Raw genomic sequence first — 25,944 nt, 5'->3', positions numbered from 1 at the left:
CCAAAAGACTAAATGAAGAAAACAAAAATGAGAGTGGCACAGGAGTGGGAGTCATTCTAAATGGGAGCGGGATGGGAGTGAGTCAATTTACCAGGAGTGGGATGGGACAAGATTTTTTTTTTATGCTGGCCTGGGATTGGGATGGGACAAGACATTTTTCTGTGGGAGTGGGATGGGACAGGAGAGAAAATCCACTCCTGTGTCACCCTTTAGTCTACAGCTACTGCAATAAGAGTGCCAAAGGAGTCTAAAATCCCCTAAAACAAGGCAGAACCTGTACTTAATGATTATGTTTGTCTGTAATAAAGGTAACACTTAGTGTTACTGCAAATTTAACATAACAATTGTGAAGATTTTGGGGTTTTCAAAATGCCTTTGCAAGTATTTGAATTGCAGCTAATAGGAGAATAGATAAATTACACAGATGCGTGAGATATGTTGTCATATTGCCTCTATACAGACAGGAAGACTGATTACCTATGCAGATTCCATACCTAGAGAAATTTAAAGTAGAACTCTCTCACCAGTCTGACACAACAGATTTTATTTCCGTTTCTGTTAACACATTTAAATGACAACATTTTAATTACAATCTCCGTTCACCCGGCAACAGTAGATGTGGAAAAGTATGTAATTCCCTCACCAAGCCACTAGTTGGCAGTATGTTCTTTGAAACTCAACAACACACTTCCTGCTTCCAAAACAGATGAGAAAATGAGCACTTTGTTGGAGATCCGTTGTTAGATTCAAGAGTCAGCCGCGCAAGTAAGTACTCTGTAGTCCATGTCATACTACCCATGAGCCAGTGCTTCACGGTAAGAAACATGACATTTTTTCCATCTACACAACAACGGAGACCGTAACGTTTTCAAACCATTAGACTCTGGAGCTCGTTCTCAAATTGTGCCATTTTCTGGAAAAACATCCGCCGTTGTCGTGTAAACGAACTGTTCGTTTACACGACAACGGCGGATGTTTTTGGTCTGGTGAAAACAGGAATGTTTATTCCTGTTTTCACCAGACCAACATTATCATGTAATCAAGGCCTAAATCAGAAGCATAAACACAATTTATCAACTTAAAAAAAAAACCACCCATAACCTTTAAACTATGCAGCGTGGTGCCACTGTGTGAAAATAACAGTGTTAGTCATAGCGGTGATAATGCAGTTTACATTCAGCTAATGGACCAAGCTGAACCGACAATGTAGCTGGTGTCAAATCTCAGCAAATTGGGCTTATTAGGCTGATGGGCCCCTGCACAGCCCATCAGCCTAATAAGCTGTTTATCAATCAGTTTAATGTGCACAGCCTCAGGCCTAAGCTGATACAGAGTGTGGCAGAGATGGATGACATAAGACTCGATTGGTAATAGGAAAAAGAGAGACTCTAACACAGACCCATCTCCAGTTAATGCTGATGCTTTAGTCTGAAATAAGAGCATATTAAGTCCTTTTGAGCACCAGGAAATAAAGCAAACAATCCAGCTTCAGTGCCAACAAGAGTTTCAAACCATAATTTCTGGCATCATCTTGCAAAGAGAGGCAAGGCTTGAGTAGATTTGTTGTCAAACATCTACTACTGGAAGTGGTGTCAGTGTCCCACTCTGACAGAGTTCAGGACCTCCTTTTACCTCTAAAAACAAGTCACGTATATGATGAAAATAAATCAATAATAATCAAGTAGTTTGTGATTGATCAACAGGTTTGCATTATAGATACAAAAAAATCCTATCACTATAATCGCCAAGCCAGCAAAATAAACAAAAAGTCACAGCCACGGTCAAAGTTATCTACCGTGGGTTTCTGCTATGACACTGTCAATATTTAACAATCTTTATTTAAAGGTAACATATCATGCAAAATACACTTCTTTAGCCCTTAAATACATTTTGTTGTATACACTTGGGAGTCGGGAGAAATGCAGAAACGTTGAATTTAGTCTCTTCAGGTGCTGCGTAGATATCTTTAAATTCTGTTTCGGTCATATTTTTCAATCTGATCATTTTTTATTTATTCTCTATTACATTTTTATTCTCTATTACATCACAGTATTTGCTGCAGAACAGCTAAATATGGTCATGGACATCTGACTGATCAATTTCGCATATCTGCTATCTTTATTTCTTGCTGTGATTTTGTAGTCCAAGCACTGAAGATGATAAGTCTAAATGTTCGGTTGATGGGTGCATTAACCTACACAAATCATTACACCGTTCCCCAGCATCAGTACCTCTTCAAAGTGCCTGGTTAAATTTGTTTTTTTCATGGAAATGAACCCAAATCAGTGGTGAAATCACTATTTCCCCCACTTCAAGGACAAGTGTCTTCAGCAACCTCCTCCAGTATCAAGAAGGATTTGTTGAGAGATTTCATGTGATTAAGGTGTCAGTTCTGTCTTTCTATGGAAACTACGGATGTAGCAAAGCAGTAGGCTGTAAATAACGCTAAAATGACAACAAAACTTATTTTAGACATGAATTTATTGTGTGTTGATTTGACGTCCTGGCCATCGGTGTGATAGCAGTAACATCGTTCCTTCTGCTTATGTTAGCGATGTGTGCTCACTGTTAGCTCCTTGAGGACAGAACCATACTGCGTGTTTTGAATATTATTACATAAACAGTTTGGCATTGCTTTTGTCATTTTTGTCTTGTTTCTGTGGCATTAGATAATTGTACCTCTGCTTACAAAAATGGCGTAATAGGTTAAAGTGGAACGCTCTGTGAGATCGAACAGGCTGGGGAGTGAAGGGCCTCAATAGCATTTAAAGAGAAGGCACTAAAACAAGCTGCTCTCAGACGCACCTCAGATCAGGGGTAAAAGAGGAGCCTGTGGAGCTACAATAACAAGGAGTTCAGACCAAAGCATTGCGGTTCCACTTTATATAGACCACAAATGAATGATTTAAGTGTGAAAAGGAAGGATTTGAAAGCATGATATGTCCCCTTTAAACCAGCATTTGTTTAACAACAAACCACAAAAATGAATTTGTTTATATAATTTAAAATAAACCCGGCCAGTAAGAGATTAACAGGAAGGTCAAAGCTTTGGAGATCTGAAATCAGACATAAATGTCTGATGATGGATATAAAATCTTTGGTAAATCCACAACATTACAGTCCCTGAAAGTCAGGTATTGTCAGTTAAACTCAGGCAACAATTATTAACTTTGCACAATGTTATCCCGCCATTTGTGAGCAGATGGATAAACAGAAGTGCTTTAAAAGCTAACTCATGTATTTCATTTCTGTTACTAGTTGCACACACAATCTTCAAACTTCCCTCCTGCTCTTCTACCTTACACACGGGTGTTGGTGTCGTTCAGGAGAATAAAATTATGGACCAATTGTTTGCAAACATATGCATGGACAGGTCGGATATGTAATGAACCATGTCGTGCATGAGTCTACACTGTTACTACAAAATGTCCAGGGATGTGCTCATATAAAGACAGCCTCACCCACAGTTTTCAACGATGACGTGTATGTCATGCACGACCCATTGGAGCTTCATACACAAAAAGATGGCAGAAAGTACAGCTTCACACATTCCTACAGTAGTTTGTCACAGTCTTGTTTCCTACACTCAAGGAATATTCTACCCACTTGTCTTTCAGAGATGTCAGGTATTTCACATAGACTCAGATGTTTTTGCAACACTCCCTCCCAGGTGAGTTTGATGAATGTATCGCCTTGAGCTGCAATATTGCACAGCCTCTGCTCCAACTACTTTATTACTTGGCTCCTGAAGTGGGCAGAATAACCAAAAATGGTACTCAATAAAAGTAGAGTTACTTTTCAATAATTTTACTCAGCCAGCAGTAAAACGTCATCATAAAAAAAACAACTCAAGTGAGAGTAAAGAAAGTGTTCAAGTCACTGTTTAAATGTAATGTCTAGTTTGTTGAATTGTGTTTGGAAATTATGTAATTGGACAAACAAAACATATAAAATAATGTACAAATTCTGGTATTTTTCAAATAATGAAAAAAAAAAAGTAAAGCCTGCATTTCAACATAAAGCTTTTGAAACTATTATCTACAGTTGGTAAATGAGGTATGGTAGAAGAGTGCCTGTTGATTTACTTGCGCTCCAAATGGCATAGCAGTCTCAGCAGATAAAAAACAAAATTGGAAAAAGCTTGTGTGCATCATGCAAGAAGTCACACTTTACCATAAACTGTGTGGCTTTGTGTCTGTGTATGTGGTTAAAATGTTCTTGTTCTACACTCAGTAAATTGATCTGCTATGAGTGGAGAAGCCCAAAAATTGTGTTTAAGAGTAGATTTTCTTCAAAGCAATATTACTCAAGCAAAGAAAAGTGCAGTAAAACTTAGAAGTATTTTTTTTTTCTTCAAAAAGTTACTCAAGTAAATGTAACTTATTGCCACCCACCTCAGCTTGGCTCGAATTTTACCTCAAAAATCAGAACATACCTCCTCCTCATAATCCTGAAATACCCTTTTACCAGGCACCAACAATGTAAGGTTTCTGCTCAGTACAAGGGTCTCTTTGTTCAGTAAGCCAGCACCTCAGTATTTTTAAAGTGTGTGTTTTTAAAACCTACAATGGAGTGTATGTGTTCCATATGAAGTGCACCACTTCCATATCTGAAGGGAGGTTTCTGTGGTGTGGTAGTGGGTGCCATAATAGCCCTTCCTCCATGGCTGCTTACATTCCTGGATCCATTATGATAGAGTACGCCTGGGACCCGACCTGCTCTCCCAGCACAGATGTCCAGATGTGCCTCCCTGTGGATCTTGATCTCATGCCTTATATAAAAACAGCAACAAATGTCTGTGTGTTATTCATTTTGAGGGTATTTTCTGTCACCTTTATGAGCTTCAACATGATTGTTGATATTATACATGAGAATTGAGTCATACGATGTAAAATGTTTACACTTATGGGGATATATTAGACAACTCCAATGTCACTAGGCATAAAAACTGAAATACAGAGAGAGATAAACCTACATTCAACCTAGACTGTATTGACAGAATTTTCCATCTGCAGTTTTAGAAGACAACTTTTAGATACATTGTTTAATAATACATAAAATCCATCCAATCTATTAATTTTTTTGAACCTACTTAATTCCAGGATTTCCACAGGTTTTTGTCAGAATTTTAGACTTTAGTTCTTTTTCTCAATTTTTCAGCAGTTTTTAAAGTATCAAGACAGAGGTTCACTATGAATAGATGGATGGACAGACAGATGGAAGGTTTAGACAATGGGTAAGATAAGGAACTGGGAAAAACAGTGGAAAAGTCACAAGTCCAACACAGTTCCTTATTCAAGAAAAAAAAAAACTGATAATAAGTCTTCTTGTGAAGTACCCATTTTATTAAAAATAAAAAAAAAATTCTGTTACTTTAATGTCATCATTTAAACTCTGATCATCCAATCTATTGTCAAACTACTCCTTATCAACATTTGGTTAAACAGATTTATTAAGTATAAAAAGCATGACAGTTTCTATCTGCTGTTTCTAAACAACTAGTGGTGCCCAATAGTTCCAATGTGAAAATGCTCTGCCGATGTTTTGTCTGCATACATTGAAAGAAAGAAAGAAAGAAAAATAAATTATCTGTCTTTCTAGACAGCTTCCATTGCCTAGCAAAGGACAACACAAAAAGCTTCTGAACCTTCAGCAGCATCAGAAAGGGTTTTGAGGCATTGTTCTGCTTACACACACACACACACACTCAAATTTCCTCAATCTTCTTAACAAATGAGACCTTTAGCATTGTCTTAGCTTGCTGTTGATGCAAGAGCCTAGGTACTTCACAAAATGTCTGAAACTTTAAAAGTAAACTGATTTGGTCAGGGAATCATCTGCTTTTGTCTGTGTGACACTGATATTTGGGCTATTAGGGTAACATCACTCATTAAAACCGGCAGTGATTTCCATGTACTATTGCTTGCTCTGTTCTTACGTGTTCTGACAACCTGAAGCTTTGATTTGCCAAACAGCAGTCAAGATTTTTTTATTCTTTCCATTAAAATTAAACCACCACAAAAACCTGAAAGACTGCTCATTTCTTTGAAAGCAAGCAGACTTACGATGGATTCCCGACTGTGTACTCCACCCTACCACACAGAAAAAAACTTTTGTAAAGCTGTGCAAACTACTGTCTGTTGGAAATGCCCTCACAGACTTCAGCAGATGTTGAAGCATTCAGTGCTGCAGGTAGATGACTGCATCCTCCACGCTCACGCCTGAATGATCCCTCAACTGGTGTGAGTCAGTGCTCTGCTTGCCAATAGTCGGAGGTAGCAGCTCAGTATGATCTGCTCTGTTACCCTCATTAGGTTACAGGTTAAGGCTATTTTTTGCTTATGATGAGTATTCTTTCATACAGATAATACATTTTGTTCCTATTTGGATGATTAAACTGTGTATTTTATTGTGTTTAAAAAAAAAACTACTCCTGTGATGTTTGCACTAAACGCTACTTCCTAATCTTGTTGTGTCCTACTAATGAGCACCAAAAGCAGCAGACTTTGTTTAATGTGCCAGTCTGGTTGCTTCTTTGTTACAACTCTAGGTAGATTTGGAAGAATGTAGTAATGATGTATTCATGCCAGAAGACAAGAACTAGTACTAAAGTTACACTGGCGAAAGCATACATTTGGTATAACCAGGCTACAGACGTTTTGGAGCCTGGTTATTCAGATTTGTTTAGAAGATTTGAATTTGATGAGAGCTACATTGGTGTTTCAGGAGATTAACAAAGCAATAGGCATTTAACCTTAGGTGCTTTAAAAAAACTGTTCTTGAACTGGTTCTGTTAATTTAACACAAATGAAGCCCATCCATGTTTAGCACTGATCTGCTGAGCCTAAAGGGAACGTTTTAGAACAAAATGTTCTTTGCCTTAAAATCAAACCACCTTCCCCTCCCTGCATCCCCTGCTCAGTTGTTTCTCTTCATCCATCATGTGTCCCAGAGGTGAGGCAGGTGCTTTCACTGAACCTCCCTAAAGATCATCAATTCCACCCATTCTTCTTCCTTCTTTATTTCTATCTGCACACTCCCCACACTCTTTCCAACAGGAGGAACTCATCTGTGGTTGCTTTACATCTGTAGGAATTTTAATCATGTATTGTCAAACAGGGATTTGTATTTTTTTCTATCAGCAAGGGAGGGTGGTTAATTCAGCTGGAGGCACGGAAGGCAGCAAAGTATGCACATAGAAACACATGCTTAAGGGAACCTCCACAGCTAGATGCATGAATATAACATAATCAAGCGCATTGAATTCTAACATTTCATTCTAGAGGGGCTGAGAAACAGAAACAGTGTGGTAGGAATCCTCTGAGGAACTATGGCAACTCAGAAATCATAATTCCTGCATTTCTACTTTGGTTGGGAAGCTGCATGGTCTGGAATGAATTGTCACAAAACGCTGGTTCTTCTGCAACTGTTCTAAAAGCACAAAGGACACACAAAAAAAACCCTAACACAAACTGCTGATTCTACAATCAGCATGCTACAAACATGACACGTCTATATAAGCCTCCTCGTCCTGCATGCTGCACAGAGAACAAAGAATCTCATTGATTTCAGGCAACAACAAGACAACACAATGATTCCTTTTAGTGAAAATGGCTGGCAGCACTGTGCAAAATCCTATCTGTGTTCTCTGAGAACTTAGGAACAAAGAAAGGAACAGAAAGTGGGTTGGAGGGTCAGTAAACTCTACTGACCTGCTTTCTGCACATGCAGAACTACAACGTACACAACTGAGCACATTCACCCTGAACAGGAGCCGTTTTTCACTGTGTTAGCATTTAAATGAGAGCATCAACAAGTCCCAGTTTACACACCACTCCCCATTGAGCTTTGCTTAGTTGGCAAACAGATTGCCATAGAACAGCAGCAAATATAGGCTGCTGACATTAAACCCACACAGTGCCTATTACAGCATCTAGGCACCACCAACAAAAATAAGCAGAGTAGGTAGAGCATTCATGTTTGCCAGCATAAATCATTTATAAACCTGCAGACCAAAGAAATAATAGAAATGGGTGGCTTAGAAAAAGCTGCCGTCACTAGAGATGTACCGATCAGAATTTTATAGCCCATTTACAATCACTTTGATACTAATTCAAGCTGATTCTGAGTTTTATTTCAGAATCATATATAGCAAGAAATTAGAACAGCTTCCAAAATATTTGTGTTCCAGCCTTTCCTGTGGAGTGCATTCATAAATTACTATTTATATAAGGAGCAGAGCTGACGTCTGCCAGTGAACAGATAGTGTAAAATACAATTCAACCATTATTTAACATTTTTAAATGCTTTTTTGTATAAGCATTTAGCACAAATAGTGTGGTTAGAATTACAAAAAAGACTAATCTCCATGTGTGTATTATACATTCTTACCTTAACTCCAAAATGCTGCCAACATTTCCAAATCCAGCATGTTTCATAACAGAGGCTACAACATAAAAATGATAAAACAGTAATTTAGCTGCACTCCGTGCACACCTTACTGTTATCTGATCAAAATCCTGCTCTTTCTTAAAGCCTAAATGAATGGCAGACTTGCCAGAAAAAATACAGTCTTCCTTTAAATAGCTTATCACATCTCTGTTTTCTCTGACTTCGTTTTTAAACATGTTAATGATACAGAAAATAGCTGGCCAAATATTTTGCCCACAGTAACAGTATCCACACCAAACAGTTTTGCCAGAGGGACCTGGTAACGCTTAGTATGGTGCTTTCACTGATCAGATTTTTGAGTTGCTGGCTGGCCAATTCACTAATAAAGCTGAATAATGACAGATTTCTGTCATAAGACAATTTCTCGGTGCATCTCTAATATCTACAGCTTAATACAACTGCAGAATAATGCCTTTGTAGGTAATTTGTAGTGATTTTTCACAAACAACTAGAAATGAAGTCCCAGTTAACGATAGACCTAGTACCTTAAAACCATCTGATTGTAGCTGTAGCAGTGTCGCTCTTTGGAAAGTCTCAAAAATTAAAACTGGAAGGAGTGTTAACTTGTGGTCAGGAGATAAGGGGTCTTTGGAGTCCAAGAGTAACTACTGGATTCCAAGTCCAAAGAGATAACTTTGATCATTTATACAGTATTTACCAGCAGCAATCAAAGTTAGCGGTATAAGGTCCATACACCACATGTATGTGGCTCTTGACAGGTGTTATGTCTATCAAACATATTGATTAGTTCTCACTTCAAACCCTTTCGCATGGACAGTTTTTGAATGCTGGCATTTATGTCCTGTCAGTATATTTGTATTGCAAGTCTGGAAGTTGTGTTTTATGTATGTCCTTCTGAAATGCGTCAAACTCAACATAACCTTTTCTGACCCATAACCAAAATACACTGCAAAAAATGTCTACGTAACCATTTAAAATCCTGAAATCTTACAACAACTGACCAAATCTTTGATAAAAACAATATTATATATATTTATATAACAGAAACTGATAGCACAAAGTACAAATGTACAGCTAATTGTTGTTGACCAACACTTGATAAAAACAAAAATCATGGCCCTGTAGTATCCTGTCAATAATTTATAGTGTCACAGGTCTTTACAGGCCAACTAAAGGATGTTGTATATGAAAAGGCAGCAGGCAAATTGCCTGCTGTGGCTTACTTCCCTTATTAAAGGGATTCCCATGGATGGCTCTCCCTGGTGCTCAGGTCTTACCATCTGCTCCGGCTGCACTGGGGAGTTTATTATGGTGCTGACAGCCCTGTGTTTGTGCCCCCTAATGAAATTGTGAAGCAATATGTGAGGCTTGATCCGCTTACAGGGGTTACTGAGATCTTTTTCTGGGGCTGCACAGCTGGGCTTTTACAGAAACAACACATTCACAGGAACAGTGCAGGATTTAATAACTACATCATAATTTCAAGCCATTTAACTGAGCAAGGCTTACCACAGCAAGCAGAAAATGGCAGTTGTGCAATATTACACGAAACCAAACACAGCCTGCATTGCTCTGCATGTCTTAGTTGCAGCCTAGATGAGATGCATTTTCCTCTTGTGAGGTTCAAATGTCTCTGACATAACTTCACCAACTTCCAAAGTGCACGAAGAGGTACAACGAACTGGTAAGATAAAACCTTAAGCAACACTTGAAGTTCTTGAACAGACTGCTAATAAAGTCTGTTACCAGTACTTCAACTGTTGCTGAAGTTTTCATTTTACCCCTTGTGAGGTTGACACTAATGAGAGAAAGTGATAATAACTGTTTCCTATCAGCATAATTTGGGCCATTTAGGCCCAACTAGCTAGGTTTTTGCGTTTTTGGACTTGGAAAAAAAAAAGAGTTGGTCTATAAATATACATGCTGACCTAATTACAGGTGGAGTAGAGTCATCTGTGATTTTGTTTGTTTGAAGTCAGCCAAAAAAAAAAAAAACATCTTCATGAGTTGGCGGGGTGGGACGAGGACATCTTCTGAAAACAATTAGGGCTAGATATAAAAAGATGCCAGCCACTAGATAACAGACGTTGCTTTATAAACTGCAACAGGGGGATATTTTTGAGTGCATATACAATATGTCATGATGATTTGGTAAATTTAGCAGAAAACTATATTTATGTCAACTAATAAAAGCAAAGCGATACCACGTAGTCTCAAAGTGTCACTAAAACCAGATGATTAGACAAATCCACAATCTGTATGTACTGTGAAAGCTGTGGATCTATATGCATCACATGAACACATAGCTGTAATGTAAGGCCGAAAGGCCAAGTGCACATGTGCATCCAATGATGTTTGTGTAGAAGACTTTTGAAGCCTTTTTAACCCAGATTAATTTGAAATACAACTGCCTTTTTTAAACAATTTAAACATTCACAGCATGAACACCTGTATCTGAGAGGTTAACCAATGAGCTGTAAATACAGTGCCTTTCAAAAGAATTTATACCTGCTGAACTTTTTACATGTTGCCAGGTTACAACCTGAAACATCAGAACATTTTTTGAGGTTTTATGTGATAGGCATCTTCTCCTCAACTTTTATCAGCTTCTCTCTCCCAGATGAAGAAAAACATTCCTACAGCATTATGCTACCACTAGCATAATTCACCTTGGAGATGGAGATTCAGGGGGAATGTGCACTGCTAGTGATGTTTTTCACTTCACAATTATGCACTACTTTGTGTTGGTCTATCACATAAAATCCTAATAAAACCGACTTGTGTTTGTGATTGCAATGTGACCAAATGTAAGAAAGCTTGTGGGTGGTGAATACTTTTGCAAAGCAGTATAATTTACCCTCCAACACTTGCTGTACAAAGAGGGAAGCTTCCTCCAACCTATGCAGACATCTGCACCAGTAACATTCTGGTGTCAAACCAGGATACCATGATTCAAACTTGCCACAACCTCAAATTAGAGCATCACAACGCAGCTTCACACCCAGGCTGCCGTCAGGTCGCAGAGCAGGATTAGGAAACATCCATAGTGAACCAAAATAGAGCTCTGCTTTGTACTAATCCAAACTGAACAGGTGCTTCTATTTAAAGGACCAAATCCTCTCCAATCCACCCACTGGTCTCCCAGCACTGCGCCTCCCCTACCACTCCTTGTGGTGTATTTTCCTATTATACATTTTTCCTTTTGTTTTTTTCACTTTGTTTTGTTGATTAGGGAAGGAAACAAAAGGAGCCCTGAATGGGTTGTGGAAGTGTGCCTTAGGAAAAACACTTAAGAAATTTAAGGCTTTCACCACCCTTACTCTCGGAGGATGTTCTACTGAGCATTCCATTTCCAAACACAATAGTGAAGTGGTACTGGTCATTCACCACAATCAGCTAAAATCAGAAGTATTCCTTCTCAGGTAACATAGTGAAACTTGTTCATGCGATTGTAACGTCTAGGTTTGAACGTAACTCGCTTTTACTTGGTTGCTCCAAAGCTAGTCTGAGAGGGCTTCAGCTGATCCAAACAACTGCTGCAGGAGTTTTAATGTTAATTAACAGAAGAGGCCACATTTCCCCAGTTTTATCTGTCCTCCACTGGCTTCCTGTTGAGTTTAGGATTAAGCTTAAAGTTCTTACCCTAGCTAATCAAATTCTGAAAGGCTCTGCTCCTCCTTATCTTAAACATATTATCGTACCTTACTGTCCAAAAAGAGCACTTTGCTCCCAGACTTACTTGTGGCTCTTTCTCTTGCTCTCGGTGGAAGACACGTGTTTTCTCTCCCTCCCTCCCTGCTGATCCCTGCTTCTGTTTTTAGACTGTATTTTTCTCAGAGCCTCACTTTGCATATCCTCCAAACTTTTAAATTATGGATTTGGTCTGCTGGACTCTCAACGTAAGTGATCAAATTTTTTTCTTTTCAACGGGAAGACAGGGTAAAGGAGACCCTCTTGTCCAGACAGGACGTTCTTCTCTGGATACGCAATGGATTCTTGGCACCAGTGGAAGATTGTGTGCCTGACTACAATGTCGGTCGAGGACATAGAAAATGTGTACATATTTGGACGTTTGATAACAGGATTTCTGCTTTTTGGAGTTGGTGGTTACCTGGCTTATCAAGTGATTCGCAAAACGTGGGCGGCTGTTCAAAGCATTCCAAAGCTGCCTGCGATGTTAGATGGAGTCTGTAGAGCAATCAACACTCAGACTGAAATGTTAAGAGAGCAGAATCGCAAGCTGGACACGATTCTTGAACAGAATCGCAGCCTGGCAGCGGTTGGACTCAGAGGTTAAAGGATATAATCTTGGAGAAGTTGTATGCTCGAGATCTGCGGAAAGTACCAGAAATTTGGCTATTTGGATTCGCAATTGAGACATACCAGTGAAACTCTTAAGGTAGTTGGAAATTCACAACTGCCTGAACCACAACATTTATTTTTTTTCTAAATCTGGCGCCCCAATGTGGCCTTGGCAACTTCTGCTAACTGGCTATCGACAAAATATCTCCTGGATGTTATATAAACACTATGCTCTTCCCCAGCACTCCCCTACCAGCTGTGTGCTGATAGGACTATGCGGCCGATTGATAAAACGTCCACCTCTCTTCTCAAGGACAATGGCGCTTCTATCAGTGTTGACAGTCTAATTCTTGCAAACACACTCAGACTTAAATATATTCGCACCCTCAAGATTCCACCGTACCCTTGCTAAATCTTTACTTATGTGTGTGTTGCTTACCCCTGCTGAGGTTTTTTGTACTATTTCAGACTGTCTGAAATATGATTTTTTTTTTCGTGCTATCTTACTTTACCTAAATGTGTGATTTCATTATTTTTCATAGATTTTCAGATTTCTCAGAAGGATTACCAGCAAAAGCCAATTATTATTAGTATTTCATTACTTTTTCATTGATTTTTTGTTTTATCAGAAGGATTACCAGCAAAAGCCAAATATTATTAGTAATTTGGACTTTAGCTGCTCTTACACCAATGACCCAGCTTTCTTAATTAGACTACAATGGACTGTTATTACTTAGTTCAACTTCAGTACCAGTAAAAGCAATATATCATTAGCACCTGAAAATGTGGATTAAAGCTGTTTTGTACCAGTGACTCAACTTCCCTAATTAGAATTCAGTGGAATGATGAGACTATTAGATTTCTCAGAAGGATTCATAGATTTTTTGATTTCTTAGAAGGATTGTAGTATCATTTGATTTGTTTTTCTGTGTCTGTATCTGTGTTTATTTTCTTTGTGATTGTATTGTAATTGTATGTGTCTGAAAAGCGCTATATAAATAAACTTAACTTACCTTGTGGTACCTAAACATAAAACATCAGGCAGAACCTTCAGCTCCCAGGCACCTCTCATGTAGAATCAGCTGCCAGCCTGGGTTCGAAATGCTGAGACCCTCTCAGCATTCAAGGTAAAACTGGAGACTTCTTTTTGAAGAGCCTTTAATTGATTTCTTATGTTGTTTTTAACAAATTGTTTTACATTCCTCTGAATTTCCGTCATATCTGGTATGGTTTTTGAGTCTTTTTTGTAAAGCACTTTGATCTTTTTGTGTTCAAAGGTGCTTTATAAATAAAATTCTATTTGATTTCTTTTCTGCCTGCTAGTTGGTAATAATACAGTTATAATCACTGACCCATCGATACAATGAAGGCATTTAATACATTTTGAAAGCTATTTAGGTATTTTCTTACTCTGCATCTTGGGTTTCTGTTTTACCAAAAAGAAATGTTTTTGTTCGATTCCACTGCTCTCATTATCATTCAAACTATGTTGAGTGAAGACTTTATACTGGACTTGAAATGATGAGGAACCTAACTCTGGATGAATACTAATGTTTGGATGAAATCACTGGGGAAACTTTAATTTAAATATTTTAAATAAAGGCCATATTTTAATTCAGAATGTATGTCTTAATTTTAAAGGTACACTACAGTTCTTTGCAAGAATATTCATCCACCTTCCACTTTGTATTGTGTATTTTATTGGGACTAAAGTAGGAGTTTACTTTTTTTTTATTTCCTTTTTTACTATTACAAATCTGAAAACTGTGTTGTACATTTATATTAACCCACCATTTCTATTATGTGCTCATTTACTCGGCTGTTTAGTGGGTGGATCCCTGCATGATCGAGCGTGCAGGGATCTAATTAATTCATTGTTGTTCATTGAACAGAGAATATCTCCACGTTCTCTCTGTCTTTATGCCATTTTGTCTGCTTCAGACACTCTTAGACTCACTAAGAATCCTCATTCCTACACTTAACATTTGTTCACTTTAGGAGCTCTCTTAAGGACTAAGGTGTTTTGTGAATAACTTTTGTCTTATCGAGGTAAAATTATAAGAAACATAGAATTTGAGAGATTTTAATATTTTCCTTAAAATGACATTACTAGGAGCTACTTTTAGTCCTAGCATTCTTTGTGAAAATGGACCCTGGGCTTTAACAATTGATTTAACGATTTAACAATTGAATATGCAGTACAGATCAAAAGTTTGGACACACCTTCTCATTCAAAGAGTTTTTTTTATTTTCATGACTATGAATATTGTAGCTTCACACTGAAGGCATCAAAACTATGAATTAACACATGTGGAATTATATACTGAACAAAAAAGTGTGAAACAACTGAAAATATGTCTTATATTATAGGTTCTTCAAAGTAGCCACCTTTTGCTTTGATTACTGCTCCGCACACTCTTGGCATTCTGTTGATGAGATTCAAGAGGTAGTCACCTGAAATGGTTTTCACTTCACAGGTGTACCCTGTCAGGTTTAATAAGTGGGATTTCAAGCCTTATAAATGGGATTGGGACCATCAGTTGTGTTGTGCAGTAGGTGGATACAGTACACAGCTGATAGTCCTACTGAATAGACTGTTAGAATTTGTATTATGGCAAGAAAAAAGCAGCTAAGTAAAGAAAAACGAGTGGCCATCATTACTTTAAGAAATTAAGGTCAGTCAGTCCGAACAATTGGGAAAACTTTGAAAGTGTCCCCAAGTGCAGTCGCAAAAACCATCAAGCACTACAAAGAAACTGGCTCACATGAGGACTGCCCCAGGAAATGAAGACCAAGAGTCACCTCTGCTACGGACAAAAAGTTGATCCGAGTCACCAGCCTCAGAAATTGCAGGTTAACAGCAGCTCAGATTAGAGAACAGGTCAATGCCACACAGAGTTCTAGCAGCAGACACATCTCTAGAACAACTGTTAAGAGGAGACTGTGTGAATCAGGCCTTCATGGTAAAATACCTGGTAGGAAAACACTGCTGAGGACAGGCAACAAGCAGAAGAGACTTGTTTGGGCTAAAGAACACAAGGAATGGACATTAGATCAGTGGAAATCTATGCTTTGGTCTGATGAGTCCAAGTTTGAGATCTTTGGTTCCAACCACCGTGTCTTTGTGCGGCGCAGAAGAGGTGAACGGATGGACTCTACATGCCTGGTTCCCACCGTGAAACATGGAGAAGGAGGTGTGATGGTGTGGGGGTGCTTTGCTGGTGACACTGTTGGGGATTTATTCAAAATTGAAGGCATACTGAACCAGCATGGCTACCACAGCATCTTGCAGCGGCATGCTATTCCATCCGGTTTGCGTTTAGTTGGACCATCATTTATTTTTCAACAGGACAATGATCCCAAACACACCTCCAGGCTGTGTAAGGGCTATTTGACCAAGAAGGAGAGTGATGGGGTGCTGCGCCAGATGACCTGGCCTTCACAGTCACCGGACCTGAACCCAATCGAGATGGTTTGGGGTGAGCTGGACCGCAGAGTGAACGCAAAAGGGCCAACAAGTACTAAGCATCTCTGCGAACTCCTTCAAGACTGTTGGATAACCATTTCAGGTGTCTACCTCTTGAAGCTCATCAACAGAATGCCAAGAGTGTGCGGAGCAGTAATCAAAGCAAAAGGTGGCTACTTTGAAGAACCTAGAATATAAGACATATTTTCAGTTGTTTCGCACTTTTTTGTTCAGTATATAATTCCACATGTGTTAATTCATAGTTTTGATGCCTTCAGTGTGAAGCTACAATATTCATAGTCATGAAAATAAAGACAACTCTTTGAATGAGAAGGTGTGTCCAAACCTTTGGTCTGTACTGTACTTGGGTCTAAATTGTTACATTGTACCTCTGGCTGATATACCAGGGTTACAACTCCTTCCTCTACATGTTTGCTTTGTCGCTTCCCCAGCCTGCCAATTTAGGTGGATAGCCATGCTTGGGTCACTCGAACTACAACTCCAGCTGGATTTCTTCCTTTTACATGTGTTCCTGACTGTTAAGGTTGCAAATAACAGGGTTTGTCTTTGTAGACAGCAGACAAAGTGTTGGAGCAGAAGAAATTAAGGAGATTGGAAAAGAGGGAGTCAGTGGGTGTGAGGAAGTGTTACTTTACACCTTTCTGTGTTTTTTCTGACTAAGGTTTAAAGAGAAGCTGGAAAGCCTGTGAGAAGGTACAACACTTGCCGGACAGCAAGTGACAAGTCAACATGGTGCAAGTCTGGCTGATTACACCCTTCTTGGTGCAGAGTTATCATGGCACAGCTGAAGCACGACTAACCAAAGGTCTCACTAAAAGGAGCTGAGCTCAAGGTCTGCTAATTTAATTTTTCCCCCTGGGTCAGAAACCAAATTGTCAAAACCACCAAGCCTTCTCTATCAGGACGATAGAAAAACTTGTGGGTGGTGGTGTCTACATCAGCCTTAAACAGTGCAGAGATCACAGTCCCTCTACTCATCTCACTATAAATGGGAGAAGGAGCTAGTAAATATGCAGACAAGGATTTTATTGCAGTAGTCCGCATCTGTTACAATCTTAGGGGTGGAACATGGTTGACAGGCCCCTGGGGCAGTCTTTGGAGCCAGCTATTCACACAAGCACAATCATGACCTTTCTAAATATGAATTTGGTACAGCCAGGGTAGTCTTGGCTTTTGTTGTGATCACAATGTGACATCCATGGGCCATTTCAGCTCAGCAGCAAACAGAAAGAAGGAAAAGGCCGGGGGTGTTAGGGAGCGGGACAGTGTTCCTTACTTTCTCAAAAACCTCCTTTACTTCTATACATGGGTGAGATGAGTTCAGCATGAAAAATAAACAACAAAGCCATTTTACATTTTTATGTAAAAGTGAGTCAATGCTAATGTAGCAACATCTTATGACACATCCTTACATCAACAATTATATATTTTCTCCTCATGTTAAATTAAAAGCCTTCCTTGTCAAAAGTTCCTCAAATGGTTTTGTTTTATATCTATATTTTTTATGCTGTCTTTAATAGTACAGAAAAAAAATCTGGTTTAATAAAATTGTTTTATTAATAGCTGAAATTTTAAAGCGTGCAAAAATGCTCGCAAAGTCATTCATGTTAGCAAACTAACATGCTGAAAAGGGTTTACTTGCTATTTAAATGGTTATGTTACCATAGTTGCTGTCATGTGATTGGCTGCGTTGCTGTTTTGGATAACAAGCAGTTTAACGGGTGTGTAATAAAGTGGCTGGTGAGTGTAAAGCAGCCGATTGTGCATCCCAGTGCTATCACATGCTAAGAATACTGGGAAGCTGAATCCTTCACCAAAGAAGACCAATGGCTTCTAAAGGTCCTCTGGTGTTCTGGTGTGTGGACTCATCTATCATTCATCCTGGCAAGCATGACACCTGTCCCCTTTCTCTCCATGTTTTAAACTTCAGATTAATGGCAGTGAACAGGTTGGTGGAATTAACAGGAGAGCTGCAATGTAAAAGTGAGCACTGGGAAATAGTTATCTCACTAATCTTAGTAGATACGTGGAAGCACACTTGGACTAAGTATATGGAGTTCTTTATAGGAAGAAGTGAAGTGTCTACCATACTTAGGCTTGGGGTCCTTTGGTGTGCGCGTGGCATCATGCTGTGGGCATTTACAGACATTTTCTTACTGGTTTGCTAAAATAAAAACCTGATCTCAGATCACGGTGACAGCATGTATAGACTTTTTCAAAAAGCCAGCAAAGCTTGGCTCACCAAGGAAGGTTGATCTTCTTACCAGAGGAACAAGCTCAAGAAGAGACTAACAATGATAAAATGGTTCAGTGATGTAGAACAATTCATTTCCTTCCCTGGGCTCCTAATTATCTAAACAGATTTTTCAATGTAACCAATTTTGGATGATAAAGTTAGTTTTATAAAGTTCCTCTTAGTCATCATCTTCAAAACAAAAAACGATAGTTTGCTAAACTACAACAGAGGATGGCAAAAGCCATCAAAGTTTTCAGCCGTGTCAAGGTTAAACGTTGTCACAATTCATTAAAAAGCAGGTAAAAAGAATGTCTGTAAAACTGTGTCTAACAGTTTAAAGGACCATCTGGGAGTGAAAAACTGGGTCCTACCGAAAGAAAAACCCATCCTTCGGGCTAAATATTCAGTCTAAGATTTAAAACCCTGCTTTTCATCAGCAAGAATGAGTGGCCTGCTGGCGGAAAACCATTTAACCCACCGTCTGAGTCCCAGTAATGAATCCCAGTCACACACAGCCCAGCAAACATCCACTGAGAGAATACAGCGCAAAACAGACAAAGCAATGACCTCGTTCACTCAATGTTCGAGGTGGGATAGAAAAGAATGGAAACTCTTTGATTTGCTACCAGAGGGTGTGGTGACACTTCTCCCACCAGAGTGAGGAACAAAAGAGTGGACACATTTGATTTTGCAGTTGAATTGCGTCAGTCTCTAAAGTTATTGTTAATTTTTCTCAAATCTGACTAATTGTTGCACTTTCAGAGGACTAATCAACATCAACATGTAAGTTGAGTTTTAAGCTTTGATGCTGCAACACAGCAGTACCAAAGGTGCTTCCAGTTTCCAGTTATGTACAAATTTGGAACTTTCAGAATATATAGTCACAGTATTTTACCTGTGTTTTTTGGAACCTTAATTATTTCTATACGTTTACCTATAGAGAACAAACAAATCCAATATTTGGTCAAGCTGAAAATTCCAAAGAGCAAAAAAAGTGAAGTATACAGTGCTCTTCTGTTCAGAATTCAGTATTTTTCTGAGTGATTCTTAGTAGATAGCTTTAGACATCTGAGAGAGACTCAGCTAATGGGCATGAAAGGACATTCTGCATCTGCTCCTTTTACATAAGCCTAAGTGTTGCTCTTTTTCAACTTTATTGCCATATAAGGTGCTAGACCCACATAGATCTGACCATCAGGCCTCTCACTGAACAGCTTTAACATTGAGATTATGGCCTGAGACCATCAGCATAACTCATGACACACTATCAGGGGGCAAAATATCCCACATGAAATGATTACTACAGGAACATCCCGTGGTACATATGACTGTGGAGGAATTATGTTGTCAGGAAGCTCAGAATGTTACTGAGACAATTCTTATTATTGAGCAAAAACAGAAAAGCAGAAGAATCATGAGTCAGGTCAAACGCCACTTCCTGTGGATATTTTTCATAAGCCAACTTGATGCAGCAGAATACACAGGGTATTCACTAAACACATCTAAAGAAATGTTTACTTGTTTAATGTTTAAGACTTAATTTAAATATCCCGATGGTGGCAGATGCAAGGGAAGGCAGAAGGAGACACCGGTCAATGTGATTACACTTTTCAAGCTTTGCACAGTGAATAAAGGATAAAACTCTGCTCTGATCTGCTCCTTTTCTGTGCCTTTCAACAAAGACCATCTCCACATCGCAGTTTTTTTAAACTCCTTCATCTGGCAAGATTTACTACATTGCTATTTTTAACTGCACAACTTTTATCTCCATCTCATCTTCCTGTCACTTTCAAACTTAGATGCTGAGCACTCCTCGCCTTTTTATCTCAGAAAGAGAATCAGCTCCTTGCTGGCAACACAGTTCAAAATCAAACCAGAGTCAAACAGTTTACCCTCATGGCAGAACGAACAGGAATTCAGTTCTTTTTAAACAGATTACATGTGTTGGGGGTGGGAGTTGTATTTAATATTTCACTTTGCGAGGATGTCAGACGTTTTAGAGCTTTGAAACAAAAATATTCTCCATTTCTTGAACATGAACTAGAAATGAACCCCAGGAAACTGCACTAACCAACATTGTAAAGTCAAAAGGGAATTATTTGGAAGATTTCTCTTGCTTATTTGTCAGTGATGCCTGGGGAGGTGGTGAGGCACAGTCTCATAATATTAAATAGAGAAAAGCCACTAATTATTTCACTGCCAACAACAAGCACTCATCTCGTGTGCAAGCCATTAATCATAGAAGCAGATGTAGGTGAAAGGTGCGGAGTAAAACCTGCATTATACATGCAGGATATCGGTGTGATCTAAACAAACAAAAGATCCTTTTAACTCTTCCTAGCATCACCATTGTGCTCAGATGAAACCATAGTTTGACCTTCATGCAAAACATTATGTGTGGATTATACCCAACACTGCATAATACATTAAACACACCATCCCCAAGGTAACACATGGTGGGGGCAGTATCATGATGTGGGGATGCCTTTCTTCAGCTGGTTACAGGCAAGCAGCTAAGAGTAAGTTTGTCCACAGATGAATGGATCTAAATAAAGGGGAATCCAGGAAGAAAACCTGTTAGAGGCTACATAAAAACTTGACATGGAGGTTCACCTACCAGTAGGGGCAACACACAGCCAGAGCTACAATAGAGTGTTTTAGGTCAAAGTACATGTCATGATTGAACAGATGTAATAATGACCTTTTATTGTGTAATTTATGTTTACTGTCTACACTTTTTTCCTGCAATTTTGATGGAGTTGGCGCCCAGCACCCCCCCTCAACAAGCCGCCACTGTTCATGAGTTTAGAATGGCCCAGTCAAAGTCCAGATCAGAATCCAGTTCAAAATCTGTGGCAAGAATTGGTATTTAGTTTTCACAGACATTATCCATGAAACTGTTATGAAATGTCAATGTGTAGACGTGAAAAGATCCTAAAGACATACTCCAAATAACCATAATTTCAGTCAAATCTGGATCTACATAGTACTGTTTCAGGGAGGACAAATACACATGTATGTGTAATACCACATTTCTAAGATTTCTATTTGTAAAAATGTGAAAAACAATATATCGTTTTTCTGCCATTTCAGTTATGGACTACATTGTGTTGGCCTATCATATAAAATTCAAATAGAATACATTAAAATTTGTGTTTATAAAAGGTGACAAATTCAAAATAAAGGAATAGTTTTGCAAATCACTACAATAAATAGCCAACATATTAAATTAACCTCCGACACAGAGAGGTCTGTTTAGCACCCCAAAATATTTTCTCATTACCTCCTTAAATTCTATTTATGACTAGCACTGCTCTTTATGCATAAAATATGTTCTTCATGAAACATCAAAGCCTTTAACTATTCGCAAAAATGGCGGTAAAAGTAGCCGTTACTTAGTGCAGCCTACAACCTTCTTCCCCGGTGTACTGAATGAATGAGGGCTCTATTGGTCAGGATATTCTGTTGCTCCAGCCCACAGTGGAAAATATGACAGCCAACGGCAGGTAGGGTGAAAGGGCCTTCTGACATGGCAGAAGGATGTGATCCACATCAAATACTACAGCAGTTCATCTACACAGTATGGGTCTATGTAGGTTGTTTATTAAAGCTTATAACTGAGAGTTCCACATACAGGAAATTTAAGTGCAGAAGTTCAGCTAAGTGTCAGACTAGTGCAGCCTTATTTAATCATACGCTATAATGGTTAACAGAGCTAAGATTATTTTTGCAACTAAAAAGAAAGATGGAATAACCATATGTTTTACTTTTAGTAGTCAGCAGTAAACAACTACATCTTCTTTTTTGTATATATTTTCACATAACCCCAGTACAACCATGACTGTGAAAAATACAAAACTCTATTCAAGATCCCAGGTTTTATTTGTCTCAGGGCTACTGCAGGTATATGGCTGTGTAAAATATGGTGGCAGCGTCAGCTGTATGATCCACAACATGCTTTGATTTGGTAATACAATGCTATGCTTTGTTATTCTTTTTAAATACATTTAAATAAAAATCAAGAACTTAATACATTGTTATTAATAGTATGTTGCAATTCAGCCAAAATATCATTATAAATGCAACACTCAAACTTTTAAAAGTAATGTGGGAGACTTAAAGGGAAAACATATTTTTCCAAGAGGGATTCTGCTAAGAGGTTTAGAGCAGTCAATATCTTATCTGCTGTAGATACCTCACCTTCTGGTCTGTATATTATAAGAATGACCTCCAAATCAAAAACCCATGCCACAAAAGTATTGTTAAGAATAAAGCTTCTTTAAATGGCAAAAAATGACTAAGACATCTTTCTGCAAGTAGTTTTTGATTGCAAAGAATAATTTCAAGGAACCCTGTTGTACTACCAGTAAACCTAAAACCTTAATAGGCAGCAGGATTCCTATAAACATGGAAGATCTGTATAAAAAGAGAATACTTTTTGCTCAGTTACTAGCTTTCCCATCCTCTGTACTGGAACCCAATATCTATTCTCTTTTAGCTTTGTGTTGGGTCACATCATCCAAGAAATGTATACAGCAGTTCAGCTGCTAATTCTTTCATGTTCTAAAATACTATTACAGGAACGAAATGTCACTCAGCTGAGGACTTGCAAGATGACCATCGGGCATTTCTAGCTTGTATTGGACCTAAGTCTGACCATCAAAGCCAGTATTTTTATAATACAACTTATAACAATTTTTTGTTCAGCTTGAAGATAATTTTTTGAGCCCTACTACACTATTCTTGATATTTTCTAGCAGATATTTTTTCCTCTGCTTGTGACTAGAGATGCAAATAATGAATATTTTGGTAGTTGATAAAATGCTTAAAAAGGACTGCAGAGCGCAAGGAGAAGTGGGTTTCCTGCATACTGCTCATGGTAATAATTGTTCTAAAACAGTTAGAGTGCAATGCTTTGTTGAAACTGGATATTCTGATAACCAGCAGCTTTTTGAAAAGTATATATTGTCCCATTTTTCTCCCTTTTTCTCTTTGGTTCATCCACCTACACATTCATACATTAATACCACACAGAAACAGTGATGATTTTACCTAAATGTCCCTCTCCTCTATGGTAAAAAGGCTTTCAGATCAGGCAATATTGTAGTATTTTGGTGAGAGGAGGTAATCCTTTTCAACAAAAACAACAGTCAGAATGTCAGAAACTCTATTAAACAGTGCATAAATTTAAGTTGCACATGGTAATTTGCCCATAGCAACAACTGACATCAGAACTTAACTGCATTAACTGGCGACAGCCCCTTTGCCATTGCTTGTGAAAAGCCCAGGGCACATTTTGATACAAATTTACCCAGATAACTTCACTTTCCCAGGTAAAAGGTCTGGTCTGAGGTAGGACTTCAGATTCCCTGGGATTGTTAAAGGGGCGAGTTTGTGTGCAGTAAGGCAATCCACCACTAGCAGCAGTAATGTCGGAAGAAAGTGTACAAATGTATAATTTTTATACCATTTAAAAGTGATTTCAAGATGTTTTTAAGGGAGAAAGTAGACCTCAAATTTTCATCTGTGCAGTCAGTTCATCAAGAATGATCCCACTTTGAAATATGCTTTTGGAGTTTTCTGAACAGCAGAGCTCCACTTACAGGCTTGTATGGCTGCTAAACTAAGCTAAACTAAACTAAGCTAAGCTAAGCTAAAATAAGCTAAGCTAAACTAAACTAAGCTAAACTAAGCTAAGCTAAACTAAGCTAAACTAAGCTAAGCTAAGCTAAACTAAGCTAATCGGGTGGTTGAACTGGGACTTCCCCAAAGCCCATTGCCTAATCTCGGCACAACACTCTGGGATTTCCCACTACCTGTTATCAGTTTGAGCAGCTGAAGGTGAACATAAAGCATCTTTTCATATAAAGCTAACTTAGTGGAGTGTGAACACTTTACTGTCCCTTTTTCATTGTTATGTACAGACAGCTCTGCAGGAGGAGAGAACACAGTTCCAAGTTTGTCTGCAGTTTCCCAAAAGCTTCCAGTGATCCTCTTCACCCTCGTGTCCTGCAATCGTCTATTCCACTGACTATGCATCTTCTACTTTATATAAATATTTTCTTATCATTGGACAGTTAATGTATCAATTACCTGTACTTCTGAACTGATTAACTAGGTTTTTGTTCTTGTTGTTCTAATAAGTAAAGTATTTACTAAAACATTTCTATTTGTGCTGTAGATATCTGACATGAGTTTGCCTGATGATAATAAAAGAAAAAAGTGTGCAGAAGACTTGGCCCAGTTATCTGATTACTTCAGCTAATAACGATTTGACCACTTGGTGGCACTCGTACACTATAAAGAGCATCGAATATTGAGCCCAAAAGTGGGGTGATAATTAAGGATGGAAAAAAAGAAAAAGATGGTGACGTCACAGCAAAAATGTACTATTCCTGGCTTTCAACACCCTTCATCCCAATATACACTATATATACCAAACAGGCACAGGAATGTTACATACTATACCCATGCATCATTTAAATGAAAATACATCAAAATTATTAATGTTTCACAAAATGTGCTTATTAACTTCACATTTGAGGCTACATAAAAATTAAAAAAAAGCAACTCAAACATATAATAATAACACATGTATTTATATAGCCCTTTACAATAACCACTAGGTTAACCAAAATGCTTTACGGTAAGCAAAATGAAACAAAACACAAGCACTAAAACAGTATTAGAATAAGAAACATAAGAAACAATAGGGAAATTGAAAGATGTAACAAAGCCATGTTACTAGGCATTAAAAGCCATCCTAAACAGATAAGTGTTCACTTGAAGAGGTCCAGGTAAGAGATAAGTCTTAAATCAGCCGGGAGTTTTTTTTCCAAAGTCTAGAAGCTGCCACAGAAAAGGCTTGATCACCCCGGTGCTTACATTTATCATCTGCCTGTTCATTTGTCTAATTATTTACAGACACTGAAAGGTTTAAAAGTAATAATTATAAAGTTTGTGCTGTGTTTAAATTTGAAATTCTCTGCAAACATGTGAGGAGGCAGTTTTAGATTAAGTCAGTAATAGTTTTCTCCTTTACCCCTGACTGCTTGGCAACAAGATATAATTAGAGCTCCATGCATTCCCAGTTTAAAAGTTGAAACTAACTTTAGGCCAGGTTTTATTTTGCGCCTCACTCTTTCTATGCTGCCATAGGTAGAGTTTCCATTATCCCTGGAGCCAGCAACCATGCTAAATTTACATTCCATCTAATAAAGGCACTTTGGATAAAAGCTGGACATTACAGCACCGTGGAGTTTGCACCAAGTCCACTTACAGGTCCTTCTCAAAATATTAGCATATTGTGATAAAGTTAATTATTTTCCACAATGTCATGATGAAAATTTAACATTCATATATTTTAGATTCATTGCACACTAACTGAAATATTTCAGGTCTTTTATTGTCTTAATACAGATGATTTTGGCATACAGCTCATGAAAACCCAAAATTCCTATCTCACAAAATTAGCATATCATTAAAAGGGTCTCTAAACGAGCTATGA

General features: G+C 38.3%; 1 protein-coding gene and 1 long non-coding RNA gene across 4 annotated transcripts in view; one reads left to right on the top strand and one right to left on the bottom strand.

The window, feature by feature from the left end:
* zdhhc8b (zinc finger DHHC-type palmitoyltransferase 8b) overlaps positions 1-25,944 on the bottom strand; it is a 99,316-nt gene that overhangs the window by 36,295 nt on the left and 37,077 nt on the right. The window lies entirely within an intron of this gene.
* On the top strand, positions 712-24,602 carry LOC124877775. Its single transcript, XR_007040602.1, has 3 exons — positions 712-765; positions 16,863-17,033; positions 24,362-24,602. It is a non-coding gene; the product is annotated as an uncharacterized LOC124877775 (long non-coding RNA).

The sequence above is a fragment of the Girardinichthys multiradiatus genome, chromosome 12, assembly GCF_021462225.1.
Source record: "Girardinichthys multiradiatus isolate DD_20200921_A chromosome 12, DD_fGirMul_XY1, whole genome shotgun sequence".
Taxonomy (NCBI): Eukaryota; Metazoa; Chordata; class Actinopteri; order Cyprinodontiformes; family Goodeidae; genus Girardinichthys; species Girardinichthys multiradiatus.
The sequence above is the reverse complement of the archived record's forward strand: the minus strand, read 5'-3'. Positions and strand labels throughout refer to the sequence as shown.